Genomic DNA, 12,289 nt, shown 5'->3' with positions numbered 1-12,289 from the left:
ACAACTCTGTTGAGTCTTTACAGGTGCATTCTTATAGGCCCCACCGATGGTGAGAAGATGGGCATAAATCCACACTATCGCCACTGAGCAATTTCGCCGTAAAATTGGTCTAATATATGTCATTTTGAGTGTAAAACATGTGGTACGTACTGCAATTAAGCATTTAAAAATTAATACAAGTAGTATAATAAATATCAATCATGCTTACGTAATATTATAAAAACACTTTCCTTAACAACTTAGTAAACACATAAGTAGAATGACACATAATCATCAATAGACTTGATGTGTTCCTCGTTAATGGATGAAATATGGCTGTCATCAAAGTTGTACCAACTATTCTCATCTAGAAGCTGCAAGGTGAATAAGATGGAATGAAATTTATAAATTCTATAAAATTTAATATCAACTCCAAACTACTTCTACAAAACCATCTGAACCAAAACAGGTTAATGTGAAAGTTGTTGGCTACCAACCATTGGGTTGCCTAACAAGATCCCCAACCACACGTCACCCCAAATATTACAAGAAAACACGGAATGACAAGAAAACATCCTCATTCTCTCCTTTGGCCAGTGTGGATGCAAAAATAAAGTACCCACAGTTCCATACTAAATCACAATCTTTTCTATTTATAGAAAATAAAATCATTATATCTAACATGATCTCAACTTTCAATTCCCTAAAACTATATTATATGTTATTTTTGGTTGACCAACTCATGTCTCATGACACTACCATGGGGTTCACACAAGGTCCTCATATATCTATAAAATGAGTAAGCAACTTGTGAAAAGAACACAAAGTAGCTATGATGGGGACATCAAAGCTTGAAGAGTAGTAGTTAACCCAATCCCAAACCAATTTCCCTAAACCCCCCTTTTTTCTTTTCCTTCCTCATCGTCCAATATTTAATTTTATTTATAAATTATAATGCTTTTCTAATAAATAATAGTAATCCAACATATAATGCTTTTCTATTGTAATTTGTGATGAAGCAACCATTATATATTGCTATTCCATTACCATTCCAACAGAAGTGTTGTAATGGGTCTGGCAATTAAAACCACCTAGTAAAATATCATGTAATACCATTATGGGGGCTAACCAAAGGAACTTAACAGGTCATCAATGGCTCATAAAAGTGATGAGAGATTAACAAGATATCCAACTAGTAAACAGAAAACAAACCTTGGCATTGACACCATCTGGCACAATCCGGTTCTCTGACTTCCACCTCAAATAATAAGTACGATTGAACTTCGTAAATCCCCTGAAAATGAGCATAATAACAACGATCAGATATAGTAAATCTTAGACTCTCAGCTTCCACAGATTTCTATGAATTTTTATGATTATAGATATGATATTTCAAGTTCAAACAAATCAAGCTTCACTTCCCTACACTCCATGGCAATCAAACAAACCAAGACTAATTTAAACCCAAAACTGAGTAATTACTGACATGGGTTATCAACTGGGAAAGGCTGGAGTTGGAAAATGGAAAACCACATTCCAGGTTTTGCTTTCCATACTTCTTGATTTCAAGGACAACATCTTAGGGTATCATATATTATTGGAATAGGAAAATTCCAAGGGTTGATATAATAGACTGCAGATATGAAACATAATATAAACTATACCCAAAACCCTAAACCCAAATATAAACATAATAGGAGGACTATATGTACATACCACTTCCTGCTGGCAATGATCTTTTGGCGACCAGAAAACTTGAACTTGGCATGATAATGTGTAACCGTGCATTGTTGATGTTGCTATCCTTGCAGCGTTCGAATAGAAGGACCTGACCAATGCTTACTCTTACACAAGTTCCAAGAGGTTTCCCAAACGCCCCCCTCATCCCAATTTGGAGCCAATCAGCTCCGGCACATGAAAGCATATTGTTGATCCACAGAACATGGAAAGGATGTACCCTCACTCTCAAATGAAATGCATCCTTCCTAGCGAACTTGGTCATGTACTTGTTACAGGCAATCCTTCCTAGCCAACTCACTAAGTGGACACAGAATGGGAACTCGTCAACTCCCTTCTTCTTCATACCCACATCATAGATCCTGATCTTTGGGTCAAGGACACCACGACAATAGCGTGATTTTGGATATGGCTGGTTCTTAATCTGCCTATAACACCTTGCCGGTCCTACAAATATGAATATGAAACGTTCTATCAAGTTATTATCGAGACTTATTATTGAATACTGAAACCAATATTAGGATAACACTTTTGAGCTCTCCTCTATCTATGACCCAACAAATGCAAAAAAAAAAATTTCAAAATAGAAGAGAAAAAAGAGGAATCAATGATATAGGTCCAGCTCATATAAGTGTAAATTTTGTAAATTTTTTCATGACAAGAAATCCATCAACACAGGAAGAAAATCAAGTAAAAAGAAGATGCCTAGCCTTCATTGTGAAATAATCCAAAGAGAAGGCACCTTATCCTAAAAATTAAAGGTCCAAGAAACCCCGCTCGAGCCCTTTATCTTTCTAATCATAGCCAATAATACTCTATCTACTTATTAAAGATTAAAACAATAAAGATAAGAAAAATTGTTGAAACAGAGAAGAAAAAGAGAAACCCTAATGGAGTTTTAAAATTATGACCAAGCTCTGGCATGGTTCAGGTCGAGGATTAATGGGTTTTTTTGGGGCCGATCTTCCTGGGGTAAGGCCAAAAAGCCCATACAGACCCAACTCCAGGCCAGCCCTAGGATCAAGCCAAGTATCATACACTTAAGATATGCTTGAAACTACAATTGCATTTAATAAACATAGATAGGTTCTCATCCAAGTTTCATCTCTCCCCAAGACATGCAAATCAAGCTCCCCAAGTAAAATGAATTTTGAATAATTCCATTATGAGATACAGAAAAGTCTCAAATTCCAACATTCATTCCGGAAGAACAAATCAAACAACAAATATTCCCAAATCTGGTAATCGAAATAACATAAACACTCTGAACTATAGTGTTTCATCCTAGTTTTGCAAAAATATGAGCAAATCTCAAACAAAAACACAGTTTTACAAAAAACCAAACAACAGATACGCCAAATATGGTATACGAAATGTTGCATGTGTACAAAATGTTTTACTCATTGCCGTATGTGTCATGATGTGGGTTACGACATTGATGTTGCATTATGCCTTAGTCGGTTGAAAAGATAAGATGACTAGGTAACATGGTATGAAACTAGATGAGACAATGGCCTAACTTATTTCCTGTCATGGTCATCCCTATGACTATAACGTCTTAGGTAAGGACGTTTGAAGATGAAAGATAACACATTAGTATGAAAATTTATGTCAATTGCTATAGTTAGTATGTAAATAATTTTTGCTATAATTAGTAGGACACAACTTTCTACAACAAGCTTCAAACTAACAACTTGATTAAGGAGGTGGTTTTCCTCTTGTCAGTCTGTCATAGATAACATCAGTAGCTATCTATGCCCCCCTCCCCGTGTGGAATCTAATTTTACTAGTTTAGCTCATTTCCTCAAGAGGTCTTTTAGTGAACAAAATTTTCAGGTTATGCCTATACAAGCAGCAGCAAAAGAAAACCAAACATTTTTTTTTCTTTGATAGGTAAGCTAGACTTGAACCCACGGCATCAAAGTTTCTTGCAAAGTGCCAAACCAACTAAACTATAAACCAAACATTTTTTTTCCAAAGATGATTGAAACACTACCCCCCAAACAATCTCGGTCATTTTAGTTTACCGAACTGTTCTCCTTTAGCAGTTTCAGTTTTGTTATGCAAAAGACCTCCTTAAAATGGGAGAGAGAAAATATTATCAAAGGTAAAAGAAAAAATAATAACAAATAGATACATAGGAGTTCCGTATTATGTGGTAGACTAGGCATACATAGATTGTTAAATCTAATGTCCACTTTGTGTAGTAATAATAGCCATGAGATAAAAAGGGTGAAAAAATATCATTGGAGATAAAAATAAAAATAAAAGAACCAAATGAACAATAGCAAATAGTGATACTAAAATAAGGTAGAATGTTAAATCTAAAATCCACTTTGTATAGTAATAATACCTATGTCTATGAGTCAAACAAATTATCTTTATTTGATTTGTATGGAGTGCCTCTAATGTCACATGAGAACTCAGAATTTGTCAAATGACTAAATCTCATTTTCAATGGTTAAAACATGAACAAATGACTAAAATTAGAGCAACTACACAGTTTGTAAGAAAAGAAGTTAATAGCTAAGGTACAATTAATTGATAGCAAGTTAAGAAATGGGTATTCTTCAACTTTTCTTCTCCTCTACTAAAAACCCAAAAGTAATCTTCAAAAAATTACAAAAAAACACAAATCTCAACACAACCCAAATTCCAAAATTCTCACAAACCCACAGAGAAAAAAAGTAGAAATCTAAGTTTCTAACAAAGTCATTGTTGCTACCACCCAATGAGTGATTGAGTATCTAAGTCTAAGAAAAATCATTCTTTTAATCTTCTCCACTAACATTGATTATATAAAAACAACAGAGTCACGATGCAATGTCAGATGAGAATAATCTAGTTTCTAAACACATTTGTTTTACCATTAGTCCCAAAACAATGAATCTGATTCCAAGCTAAACCCCAAATCAAAAACTTAAAAACACAAAGCCTTATAACTATTCTACACACGTTTGTATTACCATTAGCCCCAAAACAATGAATCTGATTCCAAGCTAAACCCCAAACCAATAACTAAAAAGCACAAAATCTTATAAGTGTTCAAGAATGGTTAGAGAAGAAAAAGAACTCTTACTTAAAAAAATTTACAGAAGAGAGAACAATAAGGGTTCTGTCGAAGGCGTAAATGAGAGACGACTATCTCTATCTATTGTTCTATCGAGGGTTTCAACTTGGTGTGAGAACTGGCCACCGTTGAGGGTTTCCATTGAGAGAGAACTAACCACCGTAATCTTTGGAGGGAGAGAGTTCACGAAAGAAGGCTCTATCGAGGGTTTGGTCGAATGAGTTTCGCTCTGTTTATGTTTCATTAGGTGAGGGAACAAAAATGATAAAAAAGAGGGTGAGCGAGAAATATTTCCATCATTATATTCGATCAATCAACGGATAGATATCCGATCGGATATTGCTATATCCGAATTCGAATATGAATCCGAAAAATAAAATAACAAAATTCGAATTTGAATTCGAACCCGATCATATATCACTAACCAAATTCGAATTCAAAATTGAAAATTATATCGAATATCAAATAATATCCGATCCGATAAAAAACCCTACCAAAACAACATTATACTTAATCAGTCGAAGTATTAAAAAAAATGAATCAAATTTCTTTAATTTTTCAACTCCAAAAATGGTAATCTTCCACCCATTTTACTTTTCACAAATTGAATAACATAGGATTTTACTCTGTGTGTGTGTGTGGGAGAGAGAGAGATGACATATCTTGGATGCTCGTCAACCGGAGAAGACAGTGGTTATGGAGCTCACACAGTCGAAAAAAATAAATAAGGTTTTACTGCAAAAGAGAGAGAGAGAGAGAGAGGAAGAGGAAGAGAGAGAGAATATGTACCTGATGCTCACCGATCAGATAAGGCACAGTCAAAACTCGAAACCACTTTGATGAAGACGTGATTATGGCTGATTCTGTGTTTTTGATTGGAGAAGATGAAGTTTAAATGATTAAGTTTTGTTGTATGACATATATATCCAACGTCATATATGTATATATAAAAGTTTTGTTGTGTAACCTGAATACATAATATACGTATTATATAGGAGCGGATATTATTAAATTGGATTTCGACTATCCATTGACACCCCTATCATATATGAATAGGAGACGACCAAGAATTATTGTCACCCCTAAGGGTGCACATGGTTCGGATTTTTGTAAAATTGGAACAAAACCAAACATAATCGGTTTTAAAAATTTGGAACTGAACCAATCTTGGTTCGGATCGGTTCTCGATTCTCATACTTTTAAAATAGAAAAACTAGTATTTTTTCTTTTAAAAGAGGAACTCTTTGAATCAAATCATAAATAATGCCTATTTTAAAGATGAAAATGATTTTATGATTAAATTTTGACTGAAATCTGTTTAAATTGAATATTAGAGGAAGTTCAATGAGACTAGAAAAAAAATAACAATTTTAAAATTGCTATTTTAGATGGATTAGTGAGGAAAGTAATCCATAAATGGTAGATTAACGATTTTAAGTCTAGGTTCGTCTAGTATATTTCATCTAACAAACACAGCATAAAAGTTCTCATAAAAAAAATAAGGAATCAAACTTTTTGAAATTTTTTTTCTTTAAATGGGTTGATCCATTTGAGAGTTGAGAGACAGATTTGTGTATATTTTTTTGAGTTTTTGTTTAAAAAAATATAGAGGAGATGAAGTTGAAGAAGAGAGAAATAGATAATAGAAGAACGAAATTAACAAAGGGTTGATTTTTAAATAAATAACATATATATATATATATATATATATATATATATATATATTGTTATAGATACTTCGGATTAGTTCAGTTTTCGGATTGGTTTGGTTCTATAATACCCTAATCCAGAACCGAACCAAATCAATCGGATTTTTTTATATACAATCCGCACCCAAACCAAACCATGCTCAATCCAAACCAATCCAATCCAAAAGGCTTCGGAGTGGTTCGGTTCTCGGATTTACCCAATCCAATGGCACCCCTAGTCACCCCAACCCTTTTTTATTACATCCCATTCACTTATTTTCTTTATTTTTACTTGGAGTGTAACAAGTAAAAGTTGGATTGCCAATAGTAGTTCTTTTATATATAACAAGAACAAATATTAGTCCAATAGTGTAAACTTTGGCATCATTAACATAACTTGAAAATTAGGCTTTTTCACCACTAAAATAGTACAAATAATTGAATGTTTTTTGAATTGTCACTCCCCTTCCAATAAAATCGGCTTCTTTTACATAGTTAATTTTGAAAATAGTCTTAAACATTTCAATTTCAAAAAACTAAATCAACCCACATCGAATCGATTTCTTACAACTCAAAACCACCTCAAAACAACGAGTTTGCAATCAAAACTTGTAAAATACGGTAGATCGAAAAATAAACTAATATTAGGGTTCTCACTCGTCGTCGTTTGTGAAGAGTCTGCAATCGGATAACCTAATGAAAAAGAACGATTAAAAAGTCCATGCTAGAAGGAAAATCATTTTCCTTTGGTGAATTTTATGATTTTTCATAAATTTTATTATTTTCATCGATTTGGATCTCATTAGTATGAAATCACATTCTGAATGCGAAGGTGGTACTATCGAGAATTTTCGGAGATCCAAAATTCATGAGGGGCATTAGGTATGCGTAAATTACTATGTCGAATCGTAGCGAGTAAGGGAGATGAAAGGACTAGAAATGGAAATCATCAGGGGCAATACTCACAAGCCTTGGAGTTCTTTGCGATTCTCAATAGGAATTCACGGCACCCGCCCGACGTATTGTATAATTAGATAGATGCAAAAAAAGTGGTGTCTACAAGACCGTGACTCCAATTATCACAAGTGACTTCAGAAGCATTCGTGCCTGTTTGAAATAGTATACCAATTACTAAGCACTCAACAAAAAGAAGACGATACTCGAAAGAGAGTGCAATTACAACGACTTCTCAAGAAACCTTGATCCTTACGAAAACATGATAAACAAAATTGAAATCAAATTGAAAGTCTAATCTAATAAAAATTAAAAATTAAAAAAGGGCCCCATTAAAAATTAAATCAAATTAAATATCAAAATCCATTAAAAAGTCCAAATCAATCAATAAAAAATTCAAATTGAAAATTACTCAACCAATTAAAATTCAAAATCAAATTAAAAGCGAAAAATCAATCTACCAATAAATTAAAATTCAAATTTCATCGAATTATCTTTATTGTTGATTCAACAAATTCAAAACACAAAATCTAATTTTATCGACCAAACCAAATTGAAATTAAATCTTAAGTGGACAATTTAAATTTAAAATCAAATGCAAAATCAAATTAAAAGTACAGAAGAACATCAAATTTTATGTCGGTAAAATCCAATCAAAATTTAATTCAAAATCAAAATTAAATTAAATTGACCAATCACAACTCATCGAAGGAAAAAGTATCGTGATGCGAGTAACATGGAATCACCACCCTCATTATCCTAAAAAGAAAGTATAAACGTGTAAGAAAATAAAGGAAATTGACTTATTTTTTAATAGAAATTTAGTGGGCATTTGGATAAGACTCAATGGCTACTTCTGACTCTTACAGGGAGTTAGAAGTTGTTTATATGAGCAACTCCTTCGAATTGTTATTCCGCGCAAGAGCATTGGTGAATTGGTCTTTGTGAAGAAGTCACTATGCCTATTTATCAAAACCTATCTTGCGGATAGTCAAAGGGCCTATTTGGATTGACTTCTCTAAGTACTTTTGTCTCTGGCATAGAGAATAAAGGATTACTCTATCGTTTGGAGATTCAATACTTTGACAGAGCAATTTCCCACTAGAGTCAAAATAGTACTTTTATGAGAAGTACCAAAATTGGTACTTTTCAAATTTGATTTTTTGGAGAGTAGTTTTTTCGTCAAATTTTCCTGTACGATCCCAATTTTACCCTTAAGTAAGGGTATGTTTGATTACGCCTAGAAAATTATAAAGATTTCAGTTTCTAGGGAAAATAAGAAATTTCTACAATTTTATTGCAGATTTTTTCATGACCATCGATTTTTCATGACCAACAAAAGTCCTCCATTTGTTGGATTTTCAAATTGAATAATTTACCAAAACAGTAGGATTTTCGAAATTAATTACCAAAATGGTACACTGTAGCAATTAATTTTGAAAACGGTAAATTTATCGTTTTTGAAATTAATTTTTTTTACCAAAATGGTAAAAACAGTAAAATATTTTTTTTTTTTTATCGAAAATACCCTTTTTTGTTTTACATATATATTTAAAATTTTAACCTTAAAAAAATGAAAATCCAACTAAAATGATTAACTCTCTTTTGGTAATCCAACAATCATATGTATTTATAATATTTTTTTTTTATCGAAATCAATTTTATTTTCTTAATTTCAGTCAAAAATTAAAAAAGGGCATTTTCAGTTTAAAAAAAGACATTTTACTATTTTTACCATTTTGGTAAAAAAAATTAATTCTAAAAATGGTACATTTACCGTTTTCGAAATTAATTGCTACAGTGTACCATTTTAGTAAATATTCGAAATGTTGTGCATGTTTTGGTAAATCTACCTTCAAAGGGGCATGGCACCCCCTGACCACAAGGAAAATGATTTTCAATTTAACATTAAGAAATTTATTCGTTCTTTTTCATTAGCACTTTCTTATGTGTTTGGATTAAGAAATATTTATAAAAGTAATTTTTAAGAAAACTACCTCAACCATCACTCTCATAATGGTCAGCACCCAATTGCCGCCAATTTTAAATTTTATTTCCAAATATGAGAGAGGAGACGACTGACGGTCCTGACACGTTTTGTCTTTCCTTCTTTCCCACAATCTAACGATTGCAGCGTTCCCCTACATTCATCTTCTCCCCAATGTCTTCTTCGATTTTAAGGTCTGTTGCTTTTTACAAACCCTAACTTCATCTTCTTCATCCCTGTTTCCCTCTTTCTTTAACGATTGCAGCGAAAAAAATTCCCCACAATCATCTTCTCCCCAGCGTCATCTTCGATTTTAAGGTCTCTCTCTAGCGATTGCAGCTGCAAATAGTTCTCTTTCAGCAAGCGATTCCATCGACGAACAATACCGAGATTAGTCTCTTCCCTCTCTCCCTATCTCTGATTTTTTTACTCTTCAATTAGGTTTTTGTTAAGGTCTCTGATTCTATTTTCGCTATAATTTTGATTTCTATTTCTTCAATTTTAACCAACCGTTCGATTTAGACTTGGATGGATATTTTAGACTTAAAATTTTCAGAATCGAAAGGGAATTAACACAAATTTCTAAATAAAACTACGTGTGATGGGGTATTACATCTACGAAATTGTTTAAAAACATGTTCTCTACTTGTTTGGAGCAGAAATTGTTTAAAAAATTATTTCAAAATATGTCAATCTCTCCTCTATTACCTTTCTTTCTTTATCTTTTCTCTTTTTTATGTTTCAATTTGTTTTTGTTGGTGACTATGATAGTGTTTTGTGATTATTATGGTTAATATAATGAGTGTTTTGTGATTTATTAACTACAATGGTGTTCTAAGTTATGTTCAAAATGTTGATCAAGTTGTAATGTAATAGATTAGTTACAGTGTTGCTATAGTTGACAATTATACTTCTATGTTATATTCCAATCGATAATCAAGCTCAAATGTAAGAGATCAGTGACATTGCTTCTATAGTTGATAGTTACACTTATATGCTATGTTTAAATTGATGATCAAACTCTAATGTACAATATTAGTGACTAGTGACCATGTTATAGATTTTTTAGTTATCTTTATCAGTGTTGGTAAGAGATGGGAGACTACTACATATGTACTTTAGTATTTCTATTTAGTGCACTTCTATTTAGTTCTATTGAGTTTAATATAACTTCTGTTATGCATTATATAGTGCTTTAATGTAAGGGCTTGAGAAACTTACTTTACTTCTTGAGCAACATTCCTAGTGAACATTGGAAGATTTTCTGCATTAAACAAAATTGATTTTATTTATGCTCTTTTTGTCCTCAAAATGGTTAAAACCCGAGGAAGAAGATATTCAAAGCCCGATGTACCTGGACTAAGTATAGAAGAATATCGTGAAGAATCAATTCCTGGAGGTCCTGTGGATACTTCAGTACTACGAACTTTTAGGACGCACAAAACGTTCTTTATTTGGCAATCACAAGTAAGTTCTTCATTAACTTTTCAATTATTTGATATAACTAGTTGTTAGGCAATTTGTTTTTCTTATGTTCATCATGTAATCATTTGTAGGCAAGCGATGCCCTCACTATCTTTAATCATTCGAAGAAGTTGGATGATTGGGACTTCGAGATTGAGATACCGACTTTTCAGCAAAAAATTCAAGATTCGGGTCTTTTAAACCTTGCTAGGTTCAAATATCATTCTTTGAATAAGACACTATTGACCGTGTAGCGCCCCGCCAAACGCCAACACAAATCCCAATACTGCCTCGAGGCATTAGGTGGCGCCTCGAAATTTCGGCATGGTCTCCTCTGTTTATGTTAGCGTTTCACGGAACTCAAACCTGATAAACAATACCAAACAATCCTGTATAAAGCAACGAATCCACAATGACTAATGAACGAAAGACAATAGATTTTATGAACAACAAAATAAGCAAGATCAGAGTTGCGCAAAAAGGTATAAAGTTATACAGGATTACAAAGTCTATCCTCACTCTAATATAGACCTAGCACTCGGTCCCAAAATACCATGTACACCCCCTAGGATTAACAGACTCCTAGTAGAAGTAGTCGTGTTGCTCACCGGGCAACGGACTCTGGTCGTCGATCTGACCGACCAGGTGTTCCTCGGCTAATAGCTCAGCACCCGCTGCACCAACTGAAGGCTCTGCAACTAAAAAAAAATGGAAGGAAAGGGTGAGTAACAATGGTTACCCAGTAGGTCCACAAACAATTCCTACTAATAACCTCACCTAACGTGATCGAATAATCATACTGCGTTATTTCAAAACATGCAAGTTTTATAATAGAAACTACAATTTAACTGGTACATATAGCCAGGGATGAGCAACTAAACAATTTAAGAGTAACACATAGCATCAATGATCCATACTCATTATACAAATTTCATTTTATGCAAATACAGTTGACAACATTAAAATAATAAACATGCTTTTCAGTTTATAGTTCGAAGTATAACAGCAGATACATAATACAAGTGGTGGAGTAATGGAATTTGAGCGTTGGGATTCACGACTGGATCGCTCCCAGTCGGGACATGATGTTACAACATAAATCTGGTTTTTAGTTCCTGATTTTGTGGTCGGTCGCAGCACTTACCACACGGTTGACCATTTATCCGGCTCAGGCTGGCCGTTTGACGTGACCGTAAGCAATGGGTCTCTTTTCGATGTGTCAGAACGTTCGACTACTACTAGATTGTTAGTGATCACTGACTAATCATCTTCGTCTATGCCTATCAGGCGTGCATGTGATTCCCAAATGACACTCCACTCGTATACGACCACCTATACAATACACGTTCACTGGTAAAGATAAGTAAGGAATGAACCCGGATTCCAGTTGTGACTCCACTCTCATACGCG

The 12,289-nt window shown here is 33.5% G+C and overlaps 1 pseudogene across 1 annotated transcript; it reads right to left on the bottom strand.

The window, feature by feature from the left end:
• Positions 1-982: 982 nt before the first annotated feature.
• LOC147381754 (large ribosomal subunit protein uL16 pseudogene) lies at positions 983-12,038 on the bottom strand (annotated as a pseudogene). Its single transcript, XR_015174381.1, has 3 exons — positions 12,024-12,038; positions 1,696-2,221; positions 983-1,273 (listed from the first exon to the last, which is right to left on the bottom strand). The product of XR_015174381.1 is annotated as a large ribosomal subunit protein uL16 pseudogene (transcript).
• Positions 12,039-12,289: the final 251 nt, after the last annotated feature.

This window comes from Akebia trifoliata, unplaced genomic scaffold (assembly GCF_017979445.1).
Source record: "Akebia trifoliata isolate Shusen 1 unplaced genomic scaffold, ASM1797944v1 Contig00277, whole genome shotgun sequence".
In the NCBI taxonomy this organism is placed as follows: domain Eukaryota; kingdom Viridiplantae; phylum Streptophyta; class Magnoliopsida; order Ranunculales; family Lardizabalaceae; genus Akebia; species Akebia trifoliata.
Note: the sequence above shows the minus strand (reverse complement) of the source record. Positions and strands in the feature narration are given on the sequence as shown.